An 11,681-nucleotide genomic window follows, 5' to 3' on the forward strand; every position below is an offset into this window, starting at 1 on the left:
ATTGACCAACCCCTTCGGCCCCACCAGAGGGCTCACCTCTGCACAATACAAAGGATTAACCATAAGAAACAACTCTTAGAGGCTGAGGGAAATAAGGAAGGAAAAAGTTAAGAGCTACGGCTTCCTAGTCAATCCAGTGGATTCTCTTTGCTGTGCACAGATCCGATATTAGCTAATGCTTTTCAGTTAGATGCTCGGTGACTCCGCCATTCAGAATTGACATTCCAGTCCACAGTCTCTCGATTGTCTCTTAGTAAAAGTAACATGGATTAGAAGACAAGTGGCAAGTATTACTTTCTGTGCTGTTTACGCAGGATTCGATGAATGGAATTGCATACTCTCTACAGTTCCGGGACTCTCTCTTCCACTAACTAGTGAGGGAAGAAGGAGGGGAGAAGGAGTGAAAGAAGTGGAGTAGAGATATAACCAAGGCGGGTGAGAGGCTTCCTGTGGGCAGCCTACACGTCTACAGCAGCCTTGAGCCAAAGCCTACAGATGCCAGCCTACTGGACTCTGCACAGTTGCTCTGTGCCCATTTTGCCAAAGCAGTCCACACGTCCTTTCCTGGGGACGATAGTTCCCTTCAGCTGTTCTCAGTCCTCATGTTCACCACAATATTTATCTTCACTATTCTTTGCTGTTGGCAAAAATATTTTTTGCATCTTTCCAGAGAGGCAAAGAGTTCCAAAGATGTTGTTTTCTTTGAGACGTAAGCACGTGGCTTAAGTGCGTAAGAAGGTTAATACTATTTACAGTCAAGGGGAAGGGTATAACTAGTGCTAAAGCCAATGTGAGAGTTCATGGGATATGCTGTTTGTATGAATTTACCTCCAGGGAGATGAAAATTACAAACCAAACCAAGCTGAATGGTTGTAACTAGAGCAGGTGGACATGTTGGACATCACATGTTTTAGAGACACCCGCAAGGTTTCTTGTACGTCAAACCATCAAACCATATATCATCTTTGAGATATATATCCTTCTGAGTTTCAAGAATAAGTACAATTTAGTTTGATGGTTTTCTTAAACTTTACGTGAGCTTTGAGAGCCCGTGGTGAATAGAAAAATCCAGCAAAGTTAAAAAAAAAAAAAGTTATAGTGTTCAAGGTGAAAAAAGGGTTCTGGTGTTGCAGGTCTGGTTGGTAGTTTTTACCCCAGAATGACAGTGAAGCCAGTAAGACACCGTGATTGTTTTATAAGGACACAGCACAACTGCCTTCTCATGACCTTTTCTTAAATGCATATATACTGCATTTAAAATTAAAATATAGATACCACTTTACCAAAGATACACATTACTAATTCTAAGCAAAAAAGAAGATATTAAAAAAAAAACCCAAACTCATCATAATTTAAGAAAAAGTCATCAAAATATAGTTCTGTTACAGCTTTTGCAATTCCGCTGGAGAATGCATTCTCAACCCCGATGTTCTAAAGTTTCTGTTCAAACGGTGCCAGTAAATGTTTATATGAAGGGAATGCCTGCTCTTTTCCTCCATAGCAGCTGTAATTCATGCAGCCTTTTGTACTTTCCCTTAGTCCCCACCTAACACAGCATTGGCTTTATTTATCTCTAGAAAGAAGGCATGGTCAAAAAAAATTAATAAAGGAAATTATAATGACATTTGGCCTCTACTTTTGTCTTAGCCATTAAAATGTTTTTAGTATTTTTGTTAAATATTTGCAAAGGGAAGCCTTTTCTACAGAGAATAATTAATTTCAAGAAAAACTATCTTGAGTTTTAAGGAATAAACCTCTCCAGAAAAGGAGACAGTCAATTTTATAAAATGTCGTAACTCTCCAACATTTGGGGTAGTGACTCCTTTTTTGTTAGGACATTTGAGACTAGCAAGCAGCCGTTGTTTCTAAAGAACCCCACCTCCATGTCGACGCCTGTCTCTTTCGCTTCATTCTCAAACAGCTAAAAAAAACGCTAAACCTGTAAATATTTTGTTGCTCGAGTAAGCATCTTCTGGGAGCTTTGTATCTATGGTATATAATCATAGAATTTTATATTTTCATATAAAGCTAATTTTTTTCTAGTTTCAACGATGTCACAGTTCTTTTTGTTGTTTTTCCCCCCTGTGGTGGATATGTGAACTTCTGTGTATTGAAGTAGCGAGAACCATCTTTGCATTCCAAAAGACTCCGTGTGTTCTTCCTTTGAGGTAGTGATTGTGAATGTCGGGCGTTCTTTTTAATTCCATCGACCATTAGTGCAATAGCAATTAGACATGACTAGTCGCTGAATACATTTGTCACATTGACCCATTTTGGAAAAAGTGATTTTTTTTTTTTAAAGATTTGTTCCGTGGGAGGGGAGGGGTTTTATAACCTGAAATTTTTTCCCTTTTTCCTTCTGTTTAAAACTATATCAAATCATTCTATTATAGTGTTATTTAATATGTAAATTGTATTGCTATACATAAAATAAAGTATGGTTTTTGATGTACTTGTTAGTATCGAGCATTTCTACAGAGTGAGGTCGCATTAACACATAGCAGCCCTCCTATCTCCGGTGTTACCTGTAGTAAATGAAAGTTCGTCATCACCTTTACGGATCAAAAGGACCTGCAGTTGCCATGCTAGTTTGTGGATATTCTTCCTCTTTCAGTGAGTCAGGAAGACAAAGTCCCACAGGTGACTCTCCCTCCAAGCTCTCAACCATAGTGAGAGCAACTTTTCCCTCTTAACCTATTGTCTAGGAGGAAGGGTGGCTCACTGACCGAATCATGAGATAGATATAGGATCATGACCGAATCATGAGGTAGATATAGGATCAGAACAAGTGCCTCTACATCTAGGGAATTCTAACATTTCCAGATCAGAACAAAGGTTCTTAATTCTCCATTCTTGTGTGTGTGTGTGTGTGTGTGTGTGTGTGTGTGTGTGTGTGTATCACTGTAAGAATGTATCTCTTCCCACAAATTAATAGTCTATATAGATCCTAGTCAACAGATATACTTTAATTGGCCTCTAATTTTTTATAACCTCAGATTAGTTACCTACACTTAAAAATATAGACGTTTTGCATTCAGATGCCAAGTTCCTCTGGAAAACTGTCGGTTGTGGTATGCCAACGGATTCACAGTCTCCCACAGCAATCGTGTCTGATCACCACCAGTCATCTAACTAACCCTTCTAGATCCGGTGAGCAGTCACCTCAGAAAGACGCAGTTAGAATCCCAGGGCCATTTCCCCCATCAGGCTGACAAACCAAAAAAACAAGAGAGCAGCAGGGGAATCGTTTATATTGACCTCCCCATCAGCCACATTCTGCCAGAGCACAGTGCCTTCCCACATTCTCGACTCCTTTGGAATCAACCAAGATTAAGTGTGACATTATGACCAGAAAGAGTAAAATCAACTGTCCAACTCCCTGACTTTGGCTGTACAGAATATATAGACAAAGAAGCTTCATTTCTGTTACTGAGAAGAGAGGAGGGGGCACCGCACTAAAAGTCCACCTTTTTACCCAGCAAATGTGAAACTTCAATGAGATTTAGGAATAAGTCACTGATGGCCACACCCTGGTTCAAAGATGGGACTAAAGACAAAGGTTCAAGTTGGGGTGTCATGAATGATAATCCTAGTTCTTGGGAGGAAGAGAGAGGTGGCTCCAGAGTTCAAGGTCATCCTCAGCTACATAGCGAATTCTAGTTCATCATGAGTTAGTTACATAGCACCCTTTCTCAAAGTCATAGACACCAGGGTGAAGGAATGAAACAATAGCTTTAATTTCTATATCCGATGTTAAAGGTGAAAGCTAACAAATTACAAATGGTTTTTGTGGTGATGGGGGTTTCATTTGGCAAGGAGTACAGTAAGAGCTGCATTTTATCTCACATGCTGCTTAAAAACTGAGAAAGAAGAAGTTAGCACTACCTGACATGGCCTTGCAAGCTAATTATTTTCCTTCTTCACGCTAGCATCTGCAAGGTGTAAGGTCGTACTTCGTGCACCAATCCAGTCACCCTTTCAAATTTGATTTAAAGTGTAGGCATCACCACCATCATGTTAGAGTCCATCTCACAAGCAGCTGCTGAGACACAACCTGACCCTAATCCACAGACTACACAGTACCTTTACTCTTAAAATGTAAGGTAGCCCACGGGCGTTTCAGTCACGTGAGGCGAGATTACACTTTAGTCTTAAGAAGGAGTAGGATGACCTCAGTGGTAGACCATTTGCCTAGATAGGATGCAGGAGGCCTGGGTTCACTCTCCAACACTGACACAAAAATTCAATCTATTCACAATTACGTGGAGGGCTGGGGAGGTGTTTCTGTGGGTAAAAAGCTTACTACAGAGCACAAGACCCTGAATTGGGTTCTCCAGCGCCTATGTAAAAAAAGTGGACATCAGAGCATACAACGTCGGTAACTCTAGAGCCAGAGGAATGGGGTGAGAAGAATGTCTGTGGCTTGCTGGCAGTTCAACTGAGTCAGCATGCTTCAGATGCAGTACAAGATGCCATCTCAAAAGACTGATGGAGACAACAGAAGAAAACACCAACATTACACAAAACCACACGCAAAATTACATAAATATATATGTAAATATATATATATATCACATTTCAGTAGAGATTGATTGATTGATTGATTTTAGGCAAAGGATTAAAAAGACAATTGTGCACCACTGCAAGCAAGTAAGTAAAACCATTCAGCACAGACGCTTCTTCTGACTGCATACTGTGTTCACCAAATTCCTTTTATTCTACATTAAACTACTTATTGGAACAACGTTTGCCAGAGACTGGAGAGAACTATGGAGTTAAACGGCCATGAGTTTAGTCAATTTTGTCACTTATTGGCAGTGACCTAGGGAAAGATACACCACTCCTCTCCAAGTGCCTTGTCCCTCGTCTATAAAACACAAAAACTAATTTTACCTAATTACACAGCTGGGAGAAGTCAAGATGAGGATTTACACAAAATTCTGACATGGTGCACAGGAAATACTTGATATCATTCACTGCGAGATCTTATGGCTTTGTTTTATGTAGTTATTTAGCCTATCTATGACCAATCATGAAACAAAATTTAGCTTGCTCATTTTAATAGCAATGCTAAGAAATCTATACTCAGGAGGCTCCCCCATCCTTCCTCCTCCCCCTCCCCCTTTCTCTCCCCCTGTACTAGAGATTGACCCTAGGATCTCGTGTGTGCTATTCAAGCCTCTCATGCCTCCTAAGATCCTTAGCCTTTTAAAAGCAGAGTCTAGCTAAGTTACCCATGCTGGTATTGAGTTCACTCTGTGGCCTGGGCAGAATGTTCAGTGTTCCTGCTCCAGCCTGTGAAGAAACCAGACCACTGCTAATAGTTTAAATCTCTCTCTCAATTCCACGAGCATAGTTCTAATTGATTTTTCTCATACAATACATCCCAACTGCAGTTTCTTCTCCCTCTACCGCTCTGAAGATTTCCTGCGCACCCCCCTCTTTCCCTAGATGCAATCTTCTCTATTTCCTTTCAGGGGAGGGGCGCTTCCATAACTTCCAAGAAGTGACAGAATGCCTCACAATGCCTGTTACTCTTGAGCACCAACTGCAGAATACTGCACAGTATTTCACTGTACGGCACACTAAAAAAGAGGGGTCATCTTTCTGTCTCACCTTCTTCTTTACAGTGCTAATTCATTTCGCCTTGGCGGAATTCTGCTGCATTTATATTTTTATATTTATTTGAAGTACATGCAGCATGGGCATGATACCACACAGATGTGGAGGCTGGAGGGATTTTGAGAGTCAGATGTGTCCTTCACAGGTTCCGGGAAGTGAACTCGTGCCATCGGGCTTGGCAGCAAGTCTACATGATGAGCCATATTGCGAGTAGCTCAACTGATAACCACTGCAATTCTCACTACTGCATACACATTAATGATCATAAGCCTCATTTATCAGCTGCTATAGACACAGTTGGCCTCTTTGGCCACTCACTATTATGAGTGGACCTAAGTCAGAGCCATTTCCTCTTTTTGTAGCATTCCTTAATTCCATGAAGTACATACCTTTAGTGTGTAGCATATTCCCACACAAGTAAGACCATTTATTTCTCACACAGAAACGTAGTGATTGAAGGGAGAGACATTTTATAAGTTATGGTCATTTGTCTTATAACTCTTGGTATTTTAACAATACATTTTGCAATGTATTACAATATATCACATGTCATGAATCATGACAATGTTTCAAAAATAACTACTTGAAAACTAACATGGGGTGAGACTTTAAAACAAGAGAATAGATCTAACACAGTTTTCATGGAAAGATTAAATTACAATCATTTGAATCTAAATAGAATTAATCACTAATACTCACATGGTCAAATGTTCATATTGATTCAATGTGTATGAACTGGATTTTGTTGCCATCATAAGTGGCTAATCAACTTCTTTAAGAGTCTTCAGTGCTACTAAACAGATCACCCTTCTGTAGGGGAGAAACTTCATACTCCACCCCCTTAAGTGCCTAATATGAGTATGTACATATAAGATGGCCGTGTACTTCCAAAGTATCCCAGTCTCTTGAAATTTTCTCTAAGCTCTTTGTAACACTACAAGGGAATTGCTAGCTATTCCCCTAAGCAAAGCCTTTCACCTCTCTCTCAAAGGTAGCCCATGCCCTCAGATGTTACAAGTGCTGAAGAAAACCTGCTGGCCTCACCCTATCTCCCTCCATAGCTCTCTTTTCTCCCACTTACCTGAAAATATTTTTGTATAGACACAGGTAGCCATGCCTGTAGAGATATTCCCCAGAGCAAGTTTCTACCCTTATTACCTTTCATCCAGTTTACAAAGCATAAACTTAAACTGGAAACTTGGTGTTAGACATTGCAGAACACTCCAAAAAAAAAAGGAATCTTGTCATAACTTTATGCCATACCATGACACTTCCACTGCCAACTGCTAGTATATTTACATAATAATATTTGAATAAGATCTCTTTAAGCATTACTCAACCAAATAACTTGGACTCTATCAACTTCCTTGCATCCATAATATGTGCCTTCTTCTCATCACAATGGAAGAAGGCTCCTTGAGGCTATGGAAAGCCAAGTTTTCCACAGTCATTCATTTTCATGCCCTCTCAAGAACCTAGTGTGTGTACAGTTCCTCCTTTTCTCCCTTGAACAGAATACTTGTTTCTTTGAACAAGTCACTAATTTTGCTACACAAACACACAGACTCTTTATACCAAGACTTCTTTTTTTAAAAAAGATTTGTTTGTTTATTATCTATAAGTACATTATAGCTGTCTTCAGACACACCAGAAGAAGGCATCAGATCTTATTACAGATGGTTGTGAGCTACCATGTGGTTGCTGGGATTTGAACTCAGGCTCTCTGGAAGAGCAGTTAGTAGCTCTTAACCAGTGAGCCATCTCTCCAGCCCTATACCAAGACTTCTTTACCCTTAACTGTAACTATTTCCTATGGTGGTGAACCTTCCCAGAAGAGACTGGTGCTGTTCAGTAACACAGTGTGCTATTCAGTTCAATCCCCCACAATGGGAATAGGAAGCAACTACTTAGAAGAGTTATCTATAATCACAAAATCCATTGTTCTCCAGCCTCTGCATAACCAATTTGTGCTGTAGTTGTATCATGACAATCCCAAGATTCTATCCTCATCTCCATTAGTGTGTCATCAATAAGCCATAGTACTTTCTTCAAGCACTCAATGAACTACAATCAACTATTAGGTCCTAGAAGATTTGGAGATAGTATATGTGAAAGGAATACATCCTTGTCTTCTTGGAACTTGTGACTGCTAGACAGTCAAGAATACACAATGAAATATTTAGCATATATCAGTAAACAAAGCTGGATGGGGATACAGAGTAATAAAAGATGACAGATAAATTGGTCAGTCATATCTATATAGCAAGTCTTATAAAGTATAGAGGCTTTTTCAGTGAATTTTCTTGTCATGTTTGACTTCTCTCACTGGTCGGGAACATGCTAAGTATATGAGACCTTGAAAGTACAACTCTCTTAACCTCTAAAAGCTGCTCAAAGTTACTGCAACATCTGCTCTTTCTCAAGATTCCACTATTCATTTCATCTTTTCAACATGTAAACATTGACATACTGCCTCAGGCATGAATGTTTCCTTTTTAACTTGATAGACAACTCCAGCACCCAATGCAAGACAATCCAGGTTCACGTAACTTTATATCCATATCATTATGTAACAGTTTCCTCTGAGATTGAAACATTCCATACCCCAGGGAAGCTCCTTAAGCAGAAAGATAAACAACTAAAAATTGCTTCTGGAAGTCCCTAAAACTGACCATATTTACTAGCCCCTCCCCCCAATGTACTCAATAAAACATAAGAGTCCCTCTCAAGTAAGCAAAGCCAAACTGCAAAGACTCTCTGGCTAGATCAGCTGCCTGGAAGAAGCAGAAACCAGAAATTGGAGGACCTGCCTCCAACCGACTTAGATCAGAGTCACTTAGAAAGGATACTCTCCAATCTGTTGAGCTGTCTGTAGACTCTGTAGTGTGCTACAGGTTCCTGAATTTTCTGATCTGTCCCTGATGTGGGGTGGGCTTTTGTGATGTAGCTGTCTTTGAGTCATTTCTGTGCCTGTAACCCCTCACCCATATTCCTGAAAGTAACTCCCAATAAACTTCATCGGTTCACCAAGCTGGAATTTGGTAGTATCTTTACTTTGATTTGTCATGGGTTCCCTATCTTGGGTAAGTAGACATGTATGTTGCATCTCCCAAGGAAAAATATTGTCACAGAGCGCACACACATATATATTCTAAAGACTCATAAAGTATACCTTTAGTCCCAATATACACTATGCCAAAAACTCTAGACTTGTATCCAACTGTATATTTATTATTTCCACTTGTAGCTCTTCATAAGATTCCCAAATGTAATACAATAAAATCCACAACTCAGATATTTCCCTTTATCCCGTTACTCTCCCAGACTTTCCCCATGTAAATAAATAGCAATAGTATCTATACAGATCTAACTAAAAACTTGGCTTCTGTCTACTTCCTGCTATCTTTTCAAAGATAGGGTCTTGCTATATTGCCAAGGTTAGCCCCAAGCCCTTAAACCCAACTGAACCTCTTGTCTCAGAATCCAGACTATGGGTGCATGATACTGTACCAAGTACATTTAGAGTCAAAACAATTTAAACACAGGCAGAATAGCTGATACTTCTCAAAGATCTACAAAAGTAAATCAAAAACTATAATACACACACAGAGAGAAGGACACACACACACGCACACACACACACACACACACACACACACAATCCAATCAATAAATAGGCTAATGAATTGAGTAAATGGTTCTCAAAACAGAAAAGAAAAAAACATTCAATTTTTAATATTGGTCAATAAATATTCTAAAATACATTAAACAGTCTTAGCCATCAGGAAAATGCAAATAAGAACTACATTGTGATCCAAGTCAGAAAGGCTAACATTAAGAGACAAATGACGATACATTCTGGTGAGATTTAGAAAAAAAAGGAATGCTCTTTCATTGCTGGTCAGAGTATAAAGTGCTGTGGCTACTATATGCATCAGTATGCACGTTTCTCAAAACAACTAAGAATAAGGACCTGGGAAAGGGCTCAGTGGGTAGAATATTTGCTGCACAAACATGAGAACCTGAGTTCAAACCCACAGCAAATACGGTAGAGCGCAATTAAGCTATCTGATATTCTCCCCTAGCCTCGACATGTATGTACAGGTGTACGTGTGCACACAAATTAGAAATAGAACTACTGTGTGATTTAACTACCCTAAATTATGCAAAAAGAACCTGCAAGTCTACCTAAAAGCTATCTGCACATGCTTAGATGCTCATCATCACCTAAGAAAAATATATGTGCACATGTTTAATTTTCCCAGCCATTAAGAAAAATAAAATCACGACATGTAAATGGCAATTGTTGGAATGAGAAGTTACTATGGTAAGCAAAACAATCTAGGCAAAGGGACAAAGGACACATCTTCTCTTACAAGTGAATCTTATATTTAATTTTTATATACGTGTGTGTACATGGGGGTCAGGGAATAAGAAAGGAGACATCAGAGGGGTAAGGGAGCTCTAAGATGAAGAAAGCACCCACGTGAGATGTAAAATCAGAAGAGGCACTGTTGAGGGGAGGAGAGCAGTTTAGTACTGGGTAGGGGAGAAAAGTGGGCAAGGACATTCAACAGTAAAGTACGTATTAAAAGGACCAAAACAAAATCAATTACCTTGTACGCTAATTTTAAAAATGTTAAGATGAGGGCATGGGCGATGGTTCAGTCAGTAAAGTGAGTAACAGGCTGCCTTAGACAGGATTTCCACTATTGTGAACACACAGTGAAGGGCAACTCTTACAAAGGACAACACTTAAGGCCCACACCCACAGTGACGCACTTTCTCCAACAAGACCAGACCTAGTCCAACAAGCCCACACCTCCTAATAGTGCTACTCCCTGGGTCAAGAACATTCAAACCACCACATTCAACTCCCTGGCCTCATAGACTTGTTTAAACACATGAGTCTATGGGGCCCATACCTAGCCATAGCGTGATGCATAATACATTGAATCCAACTTCAAAAGTCCCCATAGTCTATAGCACTCTTAAAAATGTTAAAAGTTCCAAGTTCAAACTCTTTTTTGAGATTCATTCAATCACTTAACTGTAATCCCCTATAAGTTGAAATCAAAAAGCAGACCACATACCTCCAACATCACAGAATATACATTACCATTCAAAATATCATAGTGAGGAAGTACTGGGCCAAAGCAAAAGCAAACTCCAAACTCTGCATCTGATGTAAAAGCACTCTTCAAATCTCCAACTCATTTTATCATTGTTGACTACAACAAACTTCTTCCTCCTGGGATGGTTCCATTTCCTGTTAGCAGCTTTCCCCAGCAAGTATTCCTTGGCTCTAGCATCTCTAATATCTTGAGGTTTCCAAGGCAACTTCATCATTACAGCTTTTTATTCCAATGTCTGGGATCCACACACAATCTTCTAGACCTCTCAAAGAGATTTGGACCACTTCTGCTCTGCCCTCTAGGCTCTGGTTGACTCCACTCCGGTGCTGCTGCTGTTCTTGGTGGTCATAAATACACCTAACATAATATAACTATTGATCATACAATTGTAAACTCGTAAGCACATTGTAAATTTAGAATAAGGCAGTGTCCCTTGGGAACATCCTTTTCGTATCTCAACTTAAATATCAACTGATAATCTCTTAATTGATGTTAAAGAAATTGGAAGAAAGCACAAATATCTATACAAATGTGTTCCTAAAATAAAAATATAAGCACCCCTACCCCTTATAATCTTCATTTCTAATGGGCCATGTTGCCTTAGATGGTACTACCCATTCTGCAGCTTCGTGTGGGGCCCGGAACAGAAGGCTCTTCAACGGGTCCAGGCTGCTGTGCATGCTACTCTACCACTTAGATCGTATGATCCAGCAGACCTGAAGGTATTTGAGGTGTCGGTGGCAGGTAGAGTTTGGAGTTTTTGACAGGCCTCTGTAGGTGAATCACAGAAGAGACATTTTGGAGCAAAGCTCTACCATCCTCTGCAGACAACTGCTCTCCCTTTGAAAAACAGCTCTCGGCCAGCTATTGGGCCTTAGTGGAAACTGAACATTTAACAGTAGGACACCGAGTCCAGAGCAAGCG

The sequence above is a fragment of the Rattus rattus genome, chromosome 12 (genome assembly GCF_011064425.1).
Source record: "Rattus rattus isolate New Zealand chromosome 12, Rrattus_CSIRO_v1, whole genome shotgun sequence".
Taxonomy (NCBI): domain Eukaryota; kingdom Metazoa; phylum Chordata; class Mammalia; order Rodentia; family Muridae; genus Rattus; species Rattus rattus.